This window comes from Falco peregrinus, chromosome 2 (genome assembly GCF_023634155.1).
Source record: "Falco peregrinus isolate bFalPer1 chromosome 2, bFalPer1.pri, whole genome shotgun sequence".
Classification (NCBI taxonomy): Eukaryota; Metazoa; Chordata; class Aves; order Falconiformes; family Falconidae; genus Falco; species Falco peregrinus.
The window spans coordinates 71,311,860-71,334,758 of record NC_073722.1 but is presented as its reverse complement, the minus strand read 5'-3'; the positions used below and the strand labels follow the sequence as shown (position 1 = coordinate 71,334,758).

At 46.9% G+C, this 22,899-nt stretch overlaps 1 long non-coding RNA gene and 1 pseudogene across 1 annotated transcript; one reads left to right on the top strand and one right to left on the bottom strand.

The window, feature by feature from the left end:
* Positions 1–595: 595 nt before the first annotated feature.
* Positions 596–12,423, bottom strand: LOC129783901 (tRNA methyltransferase 10 homolog A-like; annotated as a pseudogene).
* A 2,025-nt stretch (positions 12,424–14,448) lies between these two features.
* LOC129783902 (uncharacterized) lies at positions 14,449–15,637 on the top strand. Its single transcript, XR_008745991.1, has 3 exons — positions 14,449–14,515; positions 15,029–15,110; positions 15,524–15,637. It is a non-coding gene; the product is annotated as an uncharacterized LOC129783902 (long non-coding RNA).
* The last annotated feature ends 7,262 nt before the right edge of the window (positions 15,638–22,899 follow it).

Sequence of the window (22,899 nt, the reverse complement as noted above, 5' to 3'; positions counted from 1 at the left end):
AAGCGATCGTGACGCCTCAACTCCATGCGCACCATGTGCCAACCAAGGCACGTGATTCGCGCTTGCGCAGACGTCCATCCTGCTCAAGCTGAAGTCTAAAGCATTGGCGTAACCCCACGCTCGTAGCTCATCTACCGACCCCAGCTATCTGCGCATGGTATACAAGTCAGCGTGGCTCAGCTGATGAAGGCAGTTTGGTTGCTGGTGATTGTCTGTTGAGGAGCTCAGGAAAATTAGAATTTCTGCTTGTTTGTGCCGAGTGTTCATGCACACTTGGCAACGGCACTAGCGGAACAGGTTGTGAGGTCACCATTCACCGCTTTCAAGAAAACTTAGGGCAGGAACAGAGAAGGCGGCATCCATTCAAATAGCATCTACTAATGCTCTTGGGTAACGTGCCCAACTTGGTATGTAGAAAAAGTCACATTTAAAAGAATTGTAAAAAAAAAAAAAAAAGGAATGCAATCGCTTCCTTGGGAAACAAAATAAATTCTACATTTGCCATTATTTTTTACAAAAATAAGCTATTAATACGGAAGCTTCAGGGTAAAAAACCCACATTTATCTTTGCCCTTCATGTCCAGGAACAGCTCTGGGCCAGCTACGGAACTATCGAGCATTGGGACAATCCGGTGTCACAAGGGCAGCAGATGGTCTTTGGAGCGGAACCACTTCACGTCCAAACTTCCTCCCATGGACTACGTGTCCCATCTTTCCCATCGTCTCATTGTGAAGCCTAGTCGCTGTCCGAGTCATCGTCTTCATCTTTTTTTCCAGACAGAGCACGCTTGGACGAATCATCGGCCTCTCCCAATGCAACAGCCCCTTTCCGCTGTGGCAAGACACTGACGAGGCGTCCTTCCAGTCTTTCTTCTCCAGGTACGCCAGGATGATCTCAAACACTGCAACATCAAGAAAGACCACCAGCTCTTCAACAAGGAGGTGAAGGAACTGCTGATAGCGCCACCTCCCACATCCATCCTTACAGAGCTTCTCATGCATTCGCTTGCAGCATCTTCAGGCTAAATCTGGTGAAGCACAAGCAGAAGCGCACAAGGCAAGTCTGCTACAGCCGCAGCCTAAAGCCAAGCACACTGTGAGCCCCCAGTTACTACCGCAGCGCTTTCCTGCAGCGGCTCCACTTTGAATTAATTGCCCTCGGGGACAGAGAGGAACGGCCCCCCACTACTGCAGCTCTCACCACTGCCCTTTATACAGGCACTAATGCTTTCCCACATTCGTTTGACAGGAATATTGCTGTGGATGCACCTTGACAAGGACTTGGTCCCCTCCCTAACATAAGCGCAGCCCAAAGTCTTCCTGAAACCTGCCGTCATTGTCTTCCTCTTATTTTTCCACCTGCGCTTGTGGCAAAAATCCTTATTAGTCTCCAACTCCATGACCCCTTCTTGCCGTTTCTAGGATGCTGACTCTAACAGCCATCTCCTCCTCCTCCTCCTCCTCCTCCTGTTTCAGCTCCTAAAACTTTCCCTAAGTGACAATAACCCCAGACAGCATTACATACAAACCTCACTGGCAGATTCTTGCCTAGAACAACCCCAGGCTATCCAAAAACCCACTCAACACAGACTGTGGCTCGGCAGCAGCAGGCAAGGCTGCAGGAGGCCCTCTGGCTGGCGAGTAAGCCAGACCTGGATGACAAATGTGGGACAGACGGGTGGCTCGTCTGGCTTGGGGCTACAGGAATAGTGCTGACACCACCGGAGAATGCTGACTTCAAAGAACGCCCGCAGCACAAGCAGCCTCAGTGCCGAGCGACAGCATACGAGAAAGGTTCAAAGGAGCCCTGGAGGGAAAAAAAGCCTGACAGAGAATTAGGCAGGCATTCAGAAACGGGGGAGCAGCATGGATCTCATACTCGCCGAGAGCCAAGTTACAGAAAACTGTCACATTTACTAGAGGCTTCCTGCACCCAGGCTGACGGGACAGCCAGCTGCTCCCTGGGACGCTGATACTGAAGAGCTGGCCATTTCACTAAGCAGGCTATTCACCTGAAATGTACTGTGAAGGCATGAGCTCTCCAAGGACTGTATCACTATCGCTGTTACTGCAGAAAGCACCTGTGGCAAAAATGCCGGCTGAAGAGACAAGAGGAGTGTAAGGAGCACGTTTCCTCTCCCTTGCCTTGGAACTTCCTTTATCTGCATAGTGAAAACGGAACTGATGGAAACACAGTGGCTTCCACAGGAGAACAGAGGCTCCTTGGATGGGCTGCGATAGCAGCAACAGTCTTGTGCAAGGACACAAGGCGGCAGTGGGAACAGCCGGCAGCCTCCACTGCAGGCTGGAATGAAGCAACACCGTCTTGTAGCGTACGTTACAAAGCATTAGCCTTGGCATACAAACCTGAACAGAAGGAAACACACTCTCCCAGCTACACCTGCAGCTGTGCTTTGCAACACAGTGTTTTACATGGATCTCAGATCATCCAAGCTTGATAGTTCCAGGTTGAGTCAAGGAAAAAAGAAAAGTCTCCTCTTACACCGTGTCAGTTTCCTGGCATCAAGTATTTCACACATACCCGTCTCCCTCATGCCTTTTTAACATGGCAATGCAGGCACCGAACTGCCCGTGGAAATGCATGGAGAGTCAATCCCAAGAGAGGAGGATTCTAAGAAAATAAGCAAAAAGCAACAAGCAAGTTGCCCTGTTACTGACGCCACCAGTCTCCCACCACCAGACGGCCGGTTTCATTAAGGCGCTTCAAAGCCTGACAAGGCCGCTCGGAAGGACTTTCTCCTTCTACAGGACTTCCCAAATTCACACCTGTCACAAGAAGCTCCCCAGGGACAGGGCAGGCCCTGCAGTCTCCTCTGCTGAGCCCCGTACCGTCCTCGGCTTGCTTCCACTGCTGCACCGAGGCCAGAGTTACCAAATCAAAAGAGAAAGGGCGAGCAATGGTGCAGTTACACTAAGCAGCGCGGTGGATGTACTCACAGCAAAACACAAAAACCTCGGTGCAAATGTCCTTCTCCTCACCTACACAAAATTTAGAACAGGAGACTGGAGAGGCAGCTTGATTCTCTCCACCTTACTCATGCCTTACTGCCCTGAAAGCTGTCTTTTAGGCTCAGCTTGTAAGCTATCAGGGTTACAATATACAACAGCCTTTGGGACAGCTAGTAAAGGCACCTCTGCTTTTGGTGGTGGGGGGGTTGTGTTTCTTTCCTGCCCAGAAACCTTAAGCAAAACACTGCTCTAGTATAATCCTTGCCTTACGAAGTGTCTCCGCGTTAAGAGCCTTTCAGCCGTGATCTGAAAATGTTTGAGAAGGGCAAGGGAAGACAAGCTCACGCAAAATGAAAGCTCGCCAAATAAAGTGCAGTGAAATCAAATGCCTATTTAAATACCTGGCACCAGAAAAATGCACAAGACCATAAAGCAGATAAATGAAAGCATCAATTAAGCGACCCAGTATATCCAGCCCTTAAACATGTAGAAGAAAGCCTTCAGAAATATTGACACTAGAGGTCAGTATAAGATTATTGCAGGAAAACTCCAGCACAAAGCTATAGCTGGGATAACTTTGGATTAGTAACCCATAAAGTCCTATTATTGCCTACATAAAGCTACGGCTAAAGATCAAGTTTTAGAAATGTAAAATCTTAACAAAGACATGGATTCCGATGATAATACTATATTCTCCTCCACATGTAAATAATCTTTACTAGCATGCAAATACGTACCTCATCAACCAACGGCACTTTAAGAAAATAAAGTTATCAACAAGCAATGTGTTACAGAATCGAATAAACTTAAAATAAACTAAGGTAAGATAAAAGAATGTGAGGTGGGGCAAAACAGGCTTGGACACCATGTCAAAAACTTCCACAAAGGTCTGAGTAGGCTCTATTTTGCCTACACTTTTGTTTAATGACAGGGAAAGGTAATCTAATAGTAGAACTGAAAGTTTAAACGGAGTAGGATTCAAGACTCGGGTGAGCAATTGTATACTTCAATCAGAACCAAGAAAGCAGGTGCAGATACAGCTATGAAAACTCAGTCGGTGGAGTACTGCTGATAACAAATGAGGCGAGCCTACAGGTACCTAAGGAGTTACTGCTGAACAAAACTGTCCAAAGAGGTGAAAGCATTACAAATGTTTATCCTTCCCTGGGATAAAATACATGGGAAGTTTCAGCATTTTACTCACTTATACATTAAGCCTGGAAACAAGGCCAGGATGGTATGACTCTCAAAATTACTCATGGGACGTGTCAACACAACAGGAGGTGCACTTTTAAGGGGCTAAGACACCATCCTTTACATTTAATTGTGTCTAAAACAGTTAAAGGCCAGGTCAATTACTGTATCCCAAAGGCAACTAGATTCAAGTCCTATCAACATCACCAAGTAAGAGGTAGGCATCTACAGCACAGTGCACATGTTGAAGGTTCAAATGCTGAATATCACAAGTATATTCTAGAATAAAGTCATAATTTTGTGATTTAAAACTTACCATGATTGACAGCTAACACTTTCCGACTGTTCATCTTGACAAAATTCCCAAGCGGGAGCTGCGCGTGACCAATTCCCTGCTCTACAGCTTTTCTGTAAGTAATTCCCTGTGGGAAAGACACCAAAACAACTGGAATGAGAGTCACCGTTTCAGAGCAGCCCATACAGTTTCCTACAATTACATTTTCTGGCACGAGTTTTGGCCACAATCTTCCTTTAGGAGATAATTACAAAAGAGAAACTTACCCTGATTACACAGTACCTGCTTCAAGGGCTACCTCTGTAAAACTTGATACTTTGAATATATGACACATTGTGAGTACTGTCAAAAGGATCATAAACAAAACTGGTGCATGCAGCCACAGTTCTAGAAAGTGTCAGCCACAGCCTGCTTTAAAGGTGATCTTACAAAGTTACTCAGATCGCAGTAACCAGGTATTTTTCCAGAGGAAGAGTAAAGGAAAAAGAAATGTTGTTTTCTTTTTTAAACCTGGCAACTCCCGTGTCCAAGATGGGAAAAAAAGACCTCTTAACACTGTGCAAACACTTTATACCATAATGACTATATCAAGGATCTGCTTTAGCTCTCTCCTAACTTTCAGCTGTGGACTAGTTGCTGAGGTACCACTTCGTAAGGTTTAGGACCCATCCCTTTTTGGGGGATCATTGAAAATATCAGCATCACATTGCAATATTAAACATGTCACCAGAAACTACATAAAAGTATCTTCGAAGAAAAAGCAGTAACAGTGCTTTAATTTCCTGGCTGCAGTCTTTGTGACATTCCAGGTCCACACAGCATGATCCCACATACAGGTATGGAACCAGATGCCAAAGGTATGTCTGTTACTTAGCCAAGTTCTCCTGACAAGCAAACGCATTAAACTGAGACATCCAGGATTCAAGCGCTGTTCTTCATCTGTATTTGGGCACATGCACATACAAGCGCACGCACATGCACAGACACACAAGTACATGAACAGAAACCAAACCCTTTTGTCTGAAAGTAGAACCCTCAGTAAGCTGAGCAGTGTTATTAATTCCATTCCTAGATTTAAAATTAAAAAATAAAATCCTACCTAAAAAGCTCAGCATGGCTGCACTTTGGAACACAACCTATTGCTAGCAAGTTTTACTTTATAGCTACCAGAACTACCAAGTCTTTTTCCCCATTTCTTCAAAACTTTTTTGAATTAAGTCTTTTTTGAATAACTTTTCTTGTTATTTATTTTTGTTAGCTCACACAGGAACAGCATTAATGTCAAATAAGGTGCAAGGGAAAAAAAAAAAAAAAGGCTCTCTAAGGAAACGGACCCCACAGTTTACCTTGTGGTGATTGTGATCCACCAGTCCTCCAATCACATAGGCTTTCTTCTCATCGAGCTCACTGAGAACATCTGGGGAATCTGAGGTAAGATATACTAGGTCTTCTTTCTTTATTAGCTCACTGTAGTGCTCTGTTCTAATTTGGATATCCTGAAAAAAAGGTAGTTGAAAGAAGTTACATTCAATTATTTCTGATTAATTGCTGGGCAAGATTTACAGACCCGAGATGGAACCAGCAAAAATAAATCCAATAGTATGTAGTCATTCCGCACCCCTCATTCATGTTTAAGTGCATAGCCATAGCACAGTGCAGATCGATTTCTGCATAAGTAACTCACAGGTCCTACAGCACTGACTTGTAAAAATCACCAGAAAATTTTCTGAAACCCCAAAAGAACTTTACGAATCCTTAAGTTCTTGTGATTCCTTTCAAATGTTAACATATTTCTCCTAGGGATCCAAGTAATTTTCAAGTCCACCTTCCTAAAAAAAAGTCAAACCAGAAGTAAATGCTTAATTAACATTACTTCATTGATCAGAGAGGTTTATGCTATGCTTCTGCAAAGCAGCTATCGCAGAAGACATGCTAAAAGTAAAACTTCTTCTTTACACAGAGTGCTCTTCATCTGAAGTTGCTGGAATACTGGTTTAACAGGAAGTCGCAAAGAAAGCCAACATGAGTTTGACCATAAGACAATCCACTTCTCTAAAGACCACTTTAGTGTTGAGAGGCAACATGACTGAAGTGAAGGTGCACACAAGAGAATCACATCATGACTTCAGAGCCTTATTTTTTGCCAAGAAAAAAACCCCCATTGTTAAGACAGATGACTGTCAGAACTGCCGAAATCAAGCAGTCTTGCTTGGTCTATCAGAGAACGGAAACTGTTTAATAACACCGGTAAAAATAGATGTGTGCAGAGTTTTTCAAGCAAAAATCAAATCTAGATTCAACACAAGCAGTCTTTGGCTTATTTAAGTTAAAGTAGTTAAAAACACAAAGACCCACACCATTTCTAACATGCTACTGCTCTGACGTCATAGAAAAACCCACATGGAAAAAGCACAGGTCCCTCACAACGAACAACCTAGTTAGCAACTATAATCAGGACGACTTTTTCTCTTTTTACAGAAATAGTCAATTATTCACCTTCCAGTTCACCCATCCTTTGTCATTTTCATTCATGTTGCACTTCAACTGTCCCCCGTGGCTGGTCAAATAAAACTTCGAAAAGAACAAACAAGAGGTACAAAATACTGAAATGTTAACACGTCAGTCTGTTTCCTCTCTGTACAGCACACTTTCTACCCTTAACTATTTGCTGGGTTTAGTTTTGGGGGTTTTTTTGCTGGTATTTGCTAGTTCTAGTTGCTAGTATTAAAACCAATAATTCTTTAGATGAAGTGGTACTAAGACCATATTCATACATATTTAAAAGACAAATATGCACTTACAGTCACTTTTTTTTTTTTCCATCTGTCGAAGATAATACTGGGCATCACAGTATCTTAGTGGCATGCCAGTATTTGGCACTCTTCATCTGCATGCACTCACTTTTTTTCATATATATGGAGAATTTTGTAACATGTGGCTTGAAAATTAACCTACTACAATAGAAATAATTCTCTCACTAAAAGAGGCAGATTTTTTTTCTACTACAGTTCTCACCACTTAAGCCACAGCTACCTTTCTCATATGCTTGATACATGGCAATACAGTCAGTGCTCAGATTGTTTAAACATACCTGCACAGGATGGAATGCTTTGCGATTTTCTGCATAACATCTCTGAATTTGCTTGTGAAGCTTCTTAACATCCTGTATACAACACAATTTGTTTTTACATAGTCCTTCAGACAGAGCACCACAAAATGCTTTACCGTGAGCCAGTCAGAAGCTAAAGAGAGGAAAAAGGAAGCTTTTAACTGGCAAAAGCGATACTGATAGTGTGGACATCAAACCCTGAGAAAAAAACAGCCATTGTGAAGGGATTACGCTGACAAGGAAACACATCTTCCACAAAAGTGTGTTTAGAGACACCTCTACATGTGTGCTTGATTTGCATGATTCTAGGAAATAAACAAAACAAAAAAAATCACTGGAATTTAATCATATGTAACAACATACTCAAAATTATCTGAGGAATCAAGCAGATTTATCGTTGTGACAACACCCATGAAATACATGAGAAAACCCTGAGAACATAACAGTTCATATTTCAGAAAACTGCGTTTGCTTAATTAACGTGAAGAAGCCCCAAATAATACAAATAATTTAGTAGCCGGCTCTGGCATTTTGACCTGAAAAATTGGAAACAGGTAACCAGTACTACTTAAAAGGCAACAGACTTAATTTTCAGCTAGTTATGGTTTTTGTATGGTATATTACACAGTTTTATTCTCAGTGCCCCCAAAATAGCAGTTTGTAAGTATAACTGATTCCCATTTTAAAATGAAATATCATTATATTGCTTTGATTCATGTAGTACTTTGAGAATGTTTTGTTATCTCTGTAAACTAGACTTTATCATTACAGTATTGTAATGCAAGTTTTTACAGACACTAGCAAAGCATTTAATTAACCCCACTGCCAAAGGCCACAGCCACCTTCGCTTACAATGCTTCAGCCTTGCCAAACATGTGCACAAGTGCCAGTTTTTAGATCACATTTAACAGGGGCTCTGCCTGCCTGACCAAGGAGGGAAATGTGTTTCACGAAGGACAAAGCTCAGCAAGAAACGCCCAGTCAGCATCTCCAAAACTATCAAGGGGGTTCTCTGGTCTCTTCTGGAGCGCTGCTGAAGGGTTCCTCAGGGAACCAAGTTCCAAAATGCCATCTGGAGCTTCCCAAAAATTCTGCAGCGAGGCAGCAAAAGCCTCCGCTAGTGCTATACAAGCCCGGCATTACACTCAACAAGTAGCCAGACTGGCTTTGCAAAAGCTTGAATTCAAGCAGTCCTGCAGAACAGCAAAGTCCCTGGCAGCAGCAGGGCTCAGGATAACAGGGAGGGGAGAGGTCTGCCTCAGAAACCAAAGGCTGCACTCCTAGAGGAGGCTGCAGATTAACATACTTTCCTAGTAGAGTTAAAGCTTTTTGATCTGAAAACACCACACCAAGTGCCTTGTTCAGTGGCTGAATATATCATGCTGAACTTTCTGATATTTACCTACCCTGTGATCATCTCACCCATCCTTTCATCCACTCTAAAATTTTAGGTATGAGCAGAATAGCGTCCTCCTGTCCCAACTGCTTCTCATGTGACTGAGAAGAAAAGCTCAGTATCATCATGACGCTCAAAATTCTCATTTCCACAGATACTTACTAACACGGCTGGGAACCTCACATCTACTTTGAAAGAGAAAGTAACTGGATGTGGCATTTGCAGCCCCTCTAGCAAAACTATTTTGAGGCAGAATTGCATCTAACTTCATGGTGAACACACGGCACAAACTGTTTCCATATTCCTGGTTTTGGAATCAAATCAACTTACTGCATCTCCATGAATGCAAACAAAATCTTTGGCAAGCTTAAATAAAGGTAACATTCCAAACCCTAAAAAATTCAGCTACTGACATAAGCAGGTCTGGGAGTCATCACAATCTGAAACATACTAACTGTCCTCTGCAAGTTGCTCTCCAGTTTCTGTGCTCTGACATTGCACCAATACTGTCACCAGAGGTTCTTTCAACACGTATATGTGATGGGTAAGTTCCTTTTACCTTCAGCACCATCAGATCGTCAAAGCTACAGTCCACAAAGAGGCGAAGTGTACTAGGAACAACTTCCCTTCGCATACGCTTTCTGACATTCCCTTCATTATTGGAGTCCAATTTTGACTGACGTTCTAGTTTTCTCTTCTGGCATTTTTCTTTTCGTTTCTGCCTAAATAAACAAACAAATCTTCAAAAAACAGTGCCAAACCTGCTGAGGTATGTGTTGTGCACCTAAATGCATACTTTCATATCAAGGCGGCTGTCCCCTGACTGTGGTAGTTTAAACTTATCCTGTTGCTTGCATTTGTGCTAAGCTGATACCAGCATGAAACACACACTCCATCTTTCTGAGTGTGTACCTCCAAAGACAGGCATCTAACACAAATTTAATGAACTCAATAGTGGAAGTCATGGATTTAAGGATGCTCTGAGTCAGGTCTCAGAATAGAAACAATCAAAAAGATTGTCAAAATTGCAGTATCAGGGTCAGAATGTGGGAGGCAATTTACCTCCTGTTCCACTGAACAGTTTTTCAAAAGGCTTCCGAAGCAATTGTTTCTTCCTCCTGCTCCCCCAGTGCGAGCAGGCAGTTAGTCGGGAGATCACATTCTGGAGACAGCTACTTTAACAACCACTGCCTCAGGAAGTCACTTCACATTCAGCACATCAAGGATAAACTACGACCAGCCCACTTGCAGATACATAACACACTCTCTCAACAGAAAAAAACAGAAGCTCACCATCTTCCAAAACTATGTTAACAAATCATAAACCAACATAACTTGTAGCACAGCATTTCATGTGTCAAAAGAAATTTTTTTATTCACAGTCTTTGTAAGATTCACCAAGTACCAGCGCCATGGAAAGAGGGCACAGCCCATTCAGAAAGGCACAAGGCCACATGCTATTTCTCCCTTCTGACAAACCAAAACCACGCAAGTTTGAACCTCTCCTGATAGCCTCGGCAAGCTGAGAAACACTTCCAGTATGAAGAGGGGATGCTTACCTTTATACCTTCTTCATATGCAGGTGGAGTAGCCTGCTTTAAACCTGGCACGGGAGAAAACTGGTTCAACTGCCTTGACTTGCTAAAGCAACCTACACAGAAATTCTGCTGACACATGGTTACTATTGGCACTAAACACTAAAAATGTCCTTGGAAAGCTATTTTGCAAACCGTACCTCCGTAGATCTTTCTGTTCTTCCCACTGTTTCTGCTTCAGAAGCTTCTTCCTTTGCCTCTTGGACACGGGCTCAAGGCATTCTTCCTTGTCTGAGCCTGCCTCCTGTTTCCCTACTGGACTGTCACTTGACTTCACCTCTCCTTCCACATCAGGACCGTCAGGGGACATGGCATTTTCCATTGGCACCTCTGGCCTTCCTGTTGGCATTTCTGATGACATGAGCTTTTGGCCAGGTTCACCAACTTGTTTCTTAACACGTGATAAATGTGTCATGAAAAGCAAACTTTTCCCTCACCAATTCTGTAAGACAAAACAATAGTACGAGTGTTATTAACAAGCTCGCATAAAGTAAGTATCACTCTGCACCTACCATAAACCTGAATAAAGAAACAATAATGAATAAGAGACAGCTTTTTTTTGTCTAAAGCTAGGTTAGTGTCTCTGCAAACAGTAACACATAAAATACTGCAGAGATAATAACCTGTGTTCAGTTCATGTCTAAAACTCTGCCTGCTACATCCACAGCTATTCCAGAGTTTGCAATTAAAAATCTTGTGAAAACACAACTGCCTAAAAGTCAGGAAGCGTACTGGCTTAAATGTCAAACAAAAAGCATAAGCAGCACTATTGTGTGTACAGAAACTATTTTCAAACAGAAAAAATCAGAGGTATCTTTCAATATAACTATGGCAGCATGTTAGAGAAATATAATTTTGAAGAGACTAAAGCCCAGGGGGGAGGTGGGGGGGAGGAAGGGGGTTGTGTGTGTGTGAACTAGCTGTACCCCTCCAAAAACTAATTTTTATTTCTTCTGAGAACCAGAAACATTGGCCATCTGTCAGGGGACAAAACACAGGAAATAAGGGAATGAACAACCTAAACTGTTACTCAGCAAAACACTCTCCGTTCGAATCAAAGACAATTATACCTTTCCAATGTACCTTTCCAATGGCAAGTGTTGTTTTTTCATACTAATGTGCCCCTGTACTCAATGGTGGCACAGTTTTTCCAAAGATAACTACTTCACTGGAGAACACTGCATCTACAGAGCCAACATGCAGAAACAATGCCCTGGCTTCTTCAGTAACAGAAGAGCCAGAAAACTCAGAGCAGCAGAAAACCGTAAGGTTTGGTTAACACACCCCGATGGCCCAGTACGGCGGTGTTAAGACAGAAGGTCGAGGGAGTAGAGACGACTGTGGGTGCCAAACACCATGGCCTCGCGTGGCATGAGTCTGCCACCACCACAGCACGCACGCCCCGCAGATACTGCGTTCTATACATACATCTGTTTACATATATATAGATACGTATACACACATACAACTATATATACGCGTATCTCTGTATACACACATTATATACGTAGAAACACACCCATTATTTCTGCTCACGCGCCAAAGTACCTCATAACTCCACAGGACCAACCTCCCCCGCCCACAGGAGCCCGCGAGGGCCGTGATCCCCCCACAGGCGGCAGCTCCAGTCGGGCGTGGGCAGGGGGGTCACACTCCCCAGGCCCTTGGGAGGCCGCCATTTCCTCCTCCTGCCATCTGAGGAAAGCCAAAGCCGAGCCCCAGCCCCAGCTCCCCGCTCCCCCTCACCGCCTCAAGGGGTAACGGACGCGGCGGGAGAGCCCGGGCAGCAACGTACCCGCCAGCCGCCCCACGCGCAGGGCCGCGGGCGGGGGGGGCCCGCGGAGGCGAGAGGCGGCGCAGAAACCCCACCCCGCGCGCGCACCTCCCCGCCGGCCACGACTGCAAGTCCCGGCGAGCAACGGGCGGCGGTCACGCGGCGCTGAGGGGGCGGGCTCCGGCACGCGCGTCCAAGGCGAGCTCCCCGCTCCGCCCCGAGGAGCGGCTGTTGGCTGCGGCGGGGAGGGAGAGTTGCGCTCGCTCCGGTCCCGCCGGGCGCGGCGGGGGGGGAGCCACGCTGATGGCTCTGCCCGGAGCCGGCTCTGGTTTCACCTGGAACAGTTTGCAGCCGAACTAAAAAAACAAACAAACAAAAAAAAAAACCACCAAAAAACCCCCGTATATTATATATATTTTAAAAAGCAACAAGCATAACAAATGCGTTTGAAGATCAGCCTCGGTGTGGGGGAGTTCTGACCTCAGCGACACGGATCAGCAAAAAAAGGTAAAGACACCAGGGCTACAGTACATGGATTCCTACCACGGTATGCCTTCATGCTGTAACTACTTTCGGCTTAGTATGTGAACAGAATCAAGGTGCTGAAAATCCTCCACCAGCTACTTCGCAGCACTGCTGCTTTGCCATGTGAAACCCAGTTGGACTGGTATTCCACCAGAAAAACAGCGGCTCCTTAAGAAATCCCTTTGAGCCTGGCTAAGAAAGGAGGGTTCCAATCCTTCATTAAATGCCGCGGCTCTCATTGAAAACCACAAGCCTCTTCTGAAGACACACGGACAAACGACACTTTTCTCCTGATTGGCACCGCTCAGGGAGTGGGCTTCACCCCACCTGCCCACTCTCCAGGTCGTACCTGGAGCACCATTACTGTTGAGGTAGCGGCTGGTCACACCGTGCTCCCTAACAGGCTGCTTACGGCCCTCTGCCACCTACCCAGGTATGCCAGGTTTACCCAGGGTTTACACACCGTTCCATCAGCCCTGTATCAGGGCCTACAAACTTCAGGTCCGATACCTCCCTTTTCCATCCTTCCAGCACAGACTCTCCTTGGAGATCACCTGCCAAGTTAACTGCGCGTGTTTATTGTAGGAAAGACTGTATCCTTTGGTTTCTTGCACAGGATTAAACAACACTCTGGTCTGTGCTGTAAGCAGCAGCCTGCCAAGAGGACACCCAGAAGGACGTGCCGATGTTCCCGAAAGGCTTGGGAAGAACTCTACTGTGCCTGGAAAGGTAATGGGAAGGAAAAGACTTGGCTCTTTACTGCGGCACACTCTCCCTCACTTCTCAACACTGTAACCTGAATTGATGGTCTCCGATTGCTAAGGAGGACAGCGCAGAACCAAAAAGAAGGATGTGAGCATCCCACGTGTAGAACATGAGAGCTTGGAAGGGAGATGGTGTCAAGCAGTACGACAGCTAAAGCATAACTGTATCGTGTTCAGCTCTGTAACGCCACTGTGCTTTGGTAGTGCTGGGGAAAAAACATCACGCTATACAACAAGCAAGCCCAGGAGAAAGCCTCCTCCCCTCACACACAACGCTTCTTTAGATTACTTACTGCCAGCAGTTCTACTTGGGCTGACACCGTTCTCTAGAAGCAACACACTGAGGTTCAGATCCAACTTTGCAGCTGTGCTCATAAATTCCAGTAAAGGATTCCTGCTGCCATAACTCTTTAGCCCCAAGCTGCAGGCTTAATGGCTTCCTCACCTGACTTCCACCAGTAGTTACCCGGCATCACTCTCATTCTCCTCCAGCGTTACGCATTTGCCATAGATATGTACTGCAATCTCGGCAATGTGTAGTAGAAGCTGTAACAGTTAACCTAAAGCAGTTAACCTACAGGTGTTCCTGTCCAAGCGAGCGACAGTTTCAGATGTGTTTTCTGCTGCACTCCCTTGCTGGGGACTAGTGTTAGCCCTACGTTTCACACTGCCTTTAAGCGCTGCAGAAATGGAGTCAAGCCACTCCTTTACACGTTGCTTTCTCTTTTGGAAAGCTTCTGCAGAAACAATTCCAAGCCTCTGCACAACCTGCACACAGAGTGGGACTCCAGGACACGCCTCTCACCCAGCGTTCCTCCCCATCCGTCAGCTCGCGCGACCGTGCTCGCGTCCAGGGGAGTTCTGACCTCGGTGACACAGATCAGGAAAAAAAGGTAAAGACACGAGGGCTACCGTACATGGATTCCTATCACGGTATGCGTTCTTAGTTCTCTTGAGGATGGTGTGGGACTTCAATGGCCAGATTTCCCACCGCCACCACCCCCGTGGGGAGCCTACTGGCTTTCGTATTTAGCATTTACTCCTTAGTTGCTCTCCCCTACCTGGAAGTTGCTATGGGCAATCACTGGTGGAACGACACAGCTGAAACTTGTTCTCTAAAAAGCAGCCTGTCAATCTGGCATGACACATGCAAGGGGCTTTCCGCGTAGTAAACACTCTTAGCGTTTCCTTGCGGTGTCTCTGAAGTGCCGCGTACACGGCGCTCATGCAACATCACCTTTTGCAGGCTGGCGTCCTTTGCTCACACTGTGGCAAACCTGATGGGACACCTTGGGCTAGGCCATAAAGCCCACACTCACACAGCTAGGGCTAAATGGAAACACATGCAAAAGCTGTCACGAATCAGCTTCTCTTCTTTCATGGTCACTATCCCGTACGTCTTCTAGGTGCTGGATAAAATCAGCCAACTTTTGGAGACAGACTCCCTTACCAAGATCCAAGAATGGTTTGCAAGGGCAAGTAAACAAGGTAACAAAGATACACACCTGCATCCCTTTCTGAGAAGCACGCGCTCTTGTACATTCACATCAAACCCTGAAATTCTCATCGACCTGAGCTGAGTGGCGTTGCCGAGGTGGAAGGAATTGGGACCAGCAAAGTGCGCTGGGCCCAGCTGTGGCTGCGCTGAGCAGTCAGGTGACAGCAGACAGAAAGCAGTCACTCACACCTCAGCGCTCTCCGGTTTGGTGCGGGGCGGAAAAACGCGCTCTCCCACTGGGGCTCTGGGCGGCTGGGGGCGGGCAGAAAGCAAACAAAATGTCTCTCTCGTGTCTTTAAGCCCTTTGAAAACGTGGTAAGGGAACTCCTGAATTCACCCCCAAACATCCAGATCAGCAGCAAGTGGGAATTTGAACAAAATTTCTGCTACCTTCACGTTTCAGAGAAAGACTTTGTGTTCAGTCTGGTGGATTGAGAACTGACTGAGAAAGACGTGCTGAAATCTGAGGAAGGTGCAGCAGAGAACATCAACAGCCCGACTCTGCTGAAGCCTCTCCCTCCACATCGGAGAAGCCTAGACGGGGAAATGACTCCGGCCACGTAAAACCTGCAGGGAGGTTGCCACAATGAGGGATAAGCTAAACCCCACAACCAGAAATTTTTGGGTTCTCCTCCTGTGAAAAAGGTAACTTTGTGATTGCAGTTGATCATGGCCAGCCTTCGACAAAAATGCTCCTAAGTACAAGCCACGCCAGGCAATTTGATACAAGTGTAGTTACACGTGTATCACATTTGATACAAGTTTGAGACAAGTACCAAGTTTTAGCAGCACTGGAAACCCCTTGGAGAGCAACCTCCTTTTACATTGCGGTGCACGGTTTATACCTACAAAGACCATCAGGGCACTGGACTATCTCCCTTACGAGGACAGGCTGACAGAGCTGGGCCTGTGTAGCCTGGGGAAGAGTGAGAGGGCATCTCCTCAGTGCACATAAATATCTTTAGGGCAAGTGTCAAGAGGATGGGGCCAGGCTCTTTTCAGTGGTGCCCAGCGTCAGGACAAGGGGCGACGGGCGCCAACTGAAACACAGGAAATTCCATCCGAGTGTGAGGGAAAACACCTTCACTTGGAGGCTGTCGGAGCCCTGGCACAGGCTGCCCAGAGAGGCTGTGCAGCCTCCTTCCCTGGAGATACTCAAACCCCACCTGGACGCGACCCTGTGCAACCCGCTCGAGGCAAACCGGCTTTAGCAGGGGGTTGCACGACATGGCCTGCACAGGTCCCTTCCAACCCCAGCCGTTCCGTGAGCCTGTGACATTCTGAGGTCTGCTCCTGTAAGTCACACGCAAGCTGAAACTCCCTCTGCCAACAAACTCTGGCATTCGCCCTCTGCTAACATCTCGCCCTCACTCTCTGCAGGCTACGTCAGGCCTCCTCAGACCTTTCCAGCTACCAAAGCCCACTCTTGCACCCTCTACCCAGTCAGGGCAAGCCAAACATACTGGCGCTGCCAAGGAACGCCACCGTCACCTCTTTGTGCCCCTTCTGAAGCACACAGAGGCAACACAAGCCAGTCCCAGCGTACGTGATCATTTTAACAAAGCCACTCATGCCAGCTCTGACGCTGCCAGCATTTACTATTGCTTGGAACTCAGCTGGAGGAGAGGGTGAAGAGGAATCTTACCTAAGAACTAGAAGGAGGAAGAGGAAACCTCCAAAGCAAGCACCTCTGCTTTTCGACAGCGGTGCCCAGTGAGGCTTCTTTGCCAAAGAGCAGATGTGCTTCTATACTCTCAGCTGCGTACCGAACAAAGCCAAACAAGCCTAACAGCATCCTAAGCCTAGCCTCGTAATATACAGCTTGCTTTTCCAAAATGTTTTCCAGAAAGGGAGAAAGAACATCTTTTGTCCGCAACGCTGAGAAAGAGAGGTCCAGCGCAAGCAGACACGCTCTTCCCAGGGAAGAGCTACAGCTGAGAAAGTGTGGTGGAAACAAGAGGCCGTCCTGCACTCACACTCTACCAGAAATCTCACCTGTACCACAGCCGCCCCCAAACCACGGATATCCCTTTTCCAGCGGAGGCCTCCCCTATTCACAGCCGCTGAAGCATCTCCCAGCCACCTTCACATACAGAAATATGTGACCTGAGCACTTAGATTATAAAGACAGGCGTTCAGACTTCCTAATAAAACAATTTGATGTTCATTGTATTTTGTCCTCAAGTCATTCAACCCAACCATGCTGCACAGGTACATGAGACACGAGCTAAATGAAAAGAGGGACAGAGGCAACGCCTTTTGGCATCAGGGTCATCTGTTTGCGTGACTCAGCCAGGCCTGCACAAAGAGCTCTTGTGTGTAGGCTTGGCTCTGCAGTCACAGACATACTGGGGTAGGAAGAGGGGCACGCACACCCTGTCTGCAGAGATGCACACCAAGCCCTAGGCACTGGGGAAGAAAAGAAAAAAAAAAAAAGAAAAAGAAAGACCCTGGACTTGCCACATGTGGCCTGCACAATGACTGCAGTCGTCTGCCTCACAGCAAGCTGGAATTTGCTTTCACAGCTCTCACGACTGGCAGAGAAGCAGCACACACTGTAGCATCCAATGCGGAGGGGGGGAGACACGGGCGAGACAGGATGAGACCAAAACCAGCCTTCCAATGCACCGTGCAAACCTCGAGCCGTTGAAATACAGCCAACAAGGACAGAAATGCATCTGGCCCTTTTTCAGGCCCTGTGAGTGGACTGTGAAAGCGGAAGAACTGGGGCTTACCCATCTAAAAGATACCTCTGCCAATTAAATCTCACAAAAACAAGGCAAGGTGACAAGTCAACCCTACTCCCATCTGTTTTCCAGACTCAGATGATTCGGTGCAGACAAGCTCACTCAAGGCATCTGGCCGTTTGCGGGGAAGGAGAGAAACCCTGGCAGCACAGCGTTAAAGAAGGAGGAGCTTAGCTCAGCGCAGAGCTCAGTGTTCTCTTTCCAAGGGCCCCTGCCTTCAAATCATGCCTACTATAGTCACAACTACCACCTCCATTCCCATCTCCCGCTGCAGGAGAGGAGTATGCCAAGACCCGGTGGCCCACCTCAGCTCGGCTTTCTCGTGCTGCTCACTCACTGCTGCACGTGCCCAGCTGTGCTAGAGCCCCCAGCGGAGCAGGCTGGTAAGGCTGAAGGAACGTGTGGCCGCACATTCAGGAAACAGAGTTTTTATGAATGGCTGGCCAAAGGCCAGTCACACAGAGTGGGCATTACTCAGGTCTGCCTGCCAACTCAGACCACAGAGGCAGAAACTCATTCGCACAAAGCCATGTAAATGGGGAACATTTTCCGAGATATGCAATTTCTGTACAGCTGCACAAGAGTAGGAGTCTGCGATCTGCAGTAAATGGGGACGGAGCTTCTAGCAGGACAGGAGCTGGCAATGCTTTGCAACTTCCCTGGTGTCTTAGGTGTAAACACTACAAAGTCAGCTGGAAACCAGACAGCAGGGTTAAGTGACCACACACTGACAGGGCTGTGGTAATGACTTGTTGAACGGGCCACACTTGAACTTGACCACATGCTTTTGGGCTGTACTCATGACTGTCTTAATCCCATTCAAATCTCTGTCCTGAGTGTTTCCTACCAGCTGTCCCTCAGCACCATGCTGCAGCAGCTGAGCCTGAAAACCTTAATTACATCGCAGAGGCCTCACAGGATCACTACTGAACAGAACCAAAACTAAAGCAACCACATTAATGTAGTCTTTCAACAGCACGGTTGCATTCCCTCCATGAACTTTGAAGCTGACAGGTCATGGAACAAACGTGGTAAGAGCCAGAAGGGCAACAGTTTGCAAGGATAGTTACAATCAATTGCACCTTCTCACCCATTTCCCTTTCCAAAGCACCCGTGACTGTATTTGCTAGACGTCTGACAACAAAGCTCTCTCAAGGGCACTTCACCCATCCTAGTAATAAAGAGAAGAACAAGGTTATGTTCAATGTGTGACTCAAGATAAGCATTAAAGCTGTTTGTGTTACGTTATCCTTGATCCCACCTGCCTGCCTTATTAGAGGCCTGGATTCACTAGCACGAGAAGCTGAAGCAGATTCTTACAATCACGTCAGGGTGCAGCAGCGGCAGAGTAACTCTCAAGGCTGCTCTGTGAGGCAGCGACGTTTCTGTGTCCTCTGATAAAATTAGATGTCCCAGCTTCTGAACTATTGCTTGTCCCTACCCCAAAAAGCTGGGAGTCTCTAGTCTTTAGGATGTGTCTGCTGTTACTGAGAAGGTTCGGGTAGTACCCTGTCTTCAACAGTCACACATCCATGTCAACTATTGCTAAATGCTCCGTGAAGTCCTCAGCTTGCAAACTAAGCTTCTTCTGCAAGTACTTCTTTCTATCCTTCTCCCGAGACGTAATCTTATCACTCAGAGCTGGCCCACTTGAGAAATACGTGAACTCTTTGGAGTGCACAGCGAACGCAGAAGTAAGCAGGAGTTATGCACTGGATCGTGATGACTGAATATGGCCAAGTTTTCAGAGCCTCCTGAAAAACAAAAACAAACACAGAGCGCTAAACTCAGCTACCTGTGCAGCCGTTCCAAACAATGTCATGAAGCAGTCAAGAAGTAGAATAAAATGCATTAGAATAACACTGACTATTACCAGCTCTGTAACTTACTCGCTGTAGTTAAGTAAAGGAACACTTCAATTCTATCTGAGAACGACAGGAAGCCAGAAGAAACGCACTAACAGTGTCCTCGCAAGAAAGTCAGTCATGTCGCACACCTGGATTCTACAATTCACACCAGGGTAACCGACTTCCCCAGCGCACACCCACTCTCCTTCTACAAGAGAAGACAAGAAAAAATATCTAACAGGTGTTCCCTGCAACAAAGTAAGATGAGATTAAAAATACTGAATCACTCAAATGTCCCCCAATACGCATTGCTGGCCCCCTGACTTCTCAACCAGCTGACCACTGCTGCAGAGGTAGGACGTACTACCTGGCGAGTCCGCGACCTTCTTCACAGAGGCAGCCACAGACACTCGGGCATTAAACAAAGACACAGGACACAGCATGTGAAGTACGTGGCGGCACGTATATCAGGACCCAAGCAAAATACAGCACAAGGCCAAGACCGCTCAGCATGCTTTTTCCCAGGCGTGTCGGTCCATGGCCAGCCTACCAGCCTCCGCTTTCATGCTGCAAAAAGACGCTGGTGAGACAGGAGGACTGCCTCCCTGCTCTCTCAGGAGGAGTTGCAGCACCATGGCAAGCGCTGGAGGGGTCACAAATCGCACAAGCACGCTTGCTTTTACAAGCTGTTCTCTCAGAACCTCTCACAAACGTCCAAAGCCAAAGGTTTCAGCGTCTCGCATTTGACCTGACGCTGGGGCAATTTTCATGTGCTGCAACTAATTTGGCTGTTTTCAACAGTAACTTCACACTGGACTCACTGCAAGAATGGGCCCTTTGGGGCTTCTTGAACACGTCGCTTCACATAGCCGCAACCGGCTGCCTGAAAGCAAATCACCACTTTACTCTCTTAGGATCGTGTCTACAGCTGGTGAATACACTGATGAACAGCCAGGCACCTGAAGCATTTAGAAAAGGGTCAGTGCGCACATCGGTGTGAGTCCAGGCCCGCCAAGAACAGCCTCTTCTAGGTGGCTGCAGAACTGTAGGACGCTGAAAGGCTGAGAACGGCGGCAGCAGCAGCCAGAGGGCTGAGCCCATCGAAACCCCAGTCTACTCTCGCTTGCTGTTCTATCTCGCCAGTTAACACATCCCGAGGACAGCATCCGGGAGAGACGACGCATGACCACAGGCATGAACTTCAGCCTAGTATCACCTGACGAGCTTAGCACAAAGAGAGAGCAAAGGGAAACAGCAGCAATGCCCCAACTCCTGGCTAAGGCGCCAGCGAGAGGACAGGAAGAGCGGGCGACTGAGACAAGCAATGTGTACAAAGAGGCCGCACAGCCGGTCCCCAAGCTGCTGTGATGCTGCCGAGCTGGAAGGCTCCCGGTGCTAAGAGCAACATACCGCAGAGCACCTTTTCCTTCTCTTTCTCCACAGGCAGGTAAGCTTCAGATTTGCAACAGCTTGATCTGAAAATACATGCATGCGCACGGCGCGGGTGCGTTGGCCTCATTTCACTGGCAACGATGCAGGACAGGCTGCATAATGCCGTAAGAGGCTTTCGGACCCACTCAGAAAGTCTCCAAAGTCCCCAGTTTGTCTGTGCCACCTGCTCGTGCACTCTCAAGCCTGAGGAGATGAGGCACGTGTACGAAACCATCTTAAGGAAACCTTAGAGAGGCTGAAGAGCCTTAGATCAGGTTTAATAGGTGCTATGTGCATTAACGCGCAGAACCTCAGCTGTAACGATGTAGCTCCTTGTAATTGCATTGCTTGGCACGTTTACATCAGAGAATCAGTGTAATAGACGGTGGGCATACTCACGCTGCACTTCTTGTTACAGAAATAAGAGCAGCAATGCTCTCGTGAAAAAGCTGATCTCGTTTCGGGAACAAAAGCAATCACATTTCTGTAAAGCCTAACAAAAAAGCCCACATTACTTGAGCCACTAGCCACCCTTCTAACAGAACAGGCTTTTCTACGGCTGTTCAAAAAGAACAGACAGAAACGCACCGACTGTAGAAAGCCACAACCTGTTGGTTGCCAACCCTTTACAGGCCTGTGGGGATCCCACTTCTACTCTCCGTTTGAAAGCAGTAACAACAGAGGGAGGAATGAAAATGGATACAAGCCAAGCCATGCCTGGGTCAGCCCCCTGATTCCAGCTCAGCTCAGAACAACAGTTACGATGACGTCTTCTTACGCTCTTCAGCTGACCCGCGCGGAAGCTGTACTTGCTCAGAAGCTGCAGTTACCTGGCTAGTCCCTACAGGAGAAAGGGATGGGGCAGGCTCACAAGCCTGAAGCGAAGCCACGCTTCCACGGTCTCCGTTTCCGTCCTTTGCAAGAGCACTTCAGTCAGTTAGAAATGAGTGGAACCAGAACATCCAGCCAAAACTGAGACTATGCCTCTTTTTGTAAAGGAAAAATATTTGACAGAGAAAACAATGCACGCAGGATCATGTCATAAATCAGACCTACTGAAACTCAGTAAGTGACTTGAAAGAGAGAGCTCCTGTCTCCTGGTACTGTTCTGAGGCTCCGTGATCAATTTTGCTAGGAGGACCGAGAAGTAACCAAAAGCGATCGTGACGCCTCAACTCCATGCGCACCATGTGCCAACCAAGGCACGTGATTCGCGCTTGCGCAGACGTCCATCCTGCTCAAGCTGAAGTCTAAAGCATTGGCGTAACCCCACGCTCGTAGCTCATCTACCGACCCCAGCTATCTGCGCATGGTATACAAGTCAGCGTGGCTCAGCTGATGAAGGCAGTTTGGTTGCTGGTGATTGTCTGTTGAGGAGCTCAGGAAAATTAGAATTTCTGCTTGTTTGTGCCGAGTGTTCATGCACACTTGGCAACGGCACTAGCGGAACAGGTTGTGAGGTCACCATTCACCGCTTTCAAGAAAACTTAGGGCAGGAACAGAGAAGGCGGCATCCATTCAAATAGCATCTACTAATGCTCTTGGGTAACGTGCCCAACTTGGTATGTAGAAAAAGTCACATTTAAAAGAATTGTAAAAAAAAAAAAAAAAAGGAATGCAATCGCTTCCTTGGGAAACAAAATAAATTCTACATTTGCCATTATTTTTTACAAAAATAAGCTATTAATACGGAAGCTTCAGGGTAAAAAACCCACATTTATCTTTGCCCTTCATGTCCAGGAACAGCTCTGGGC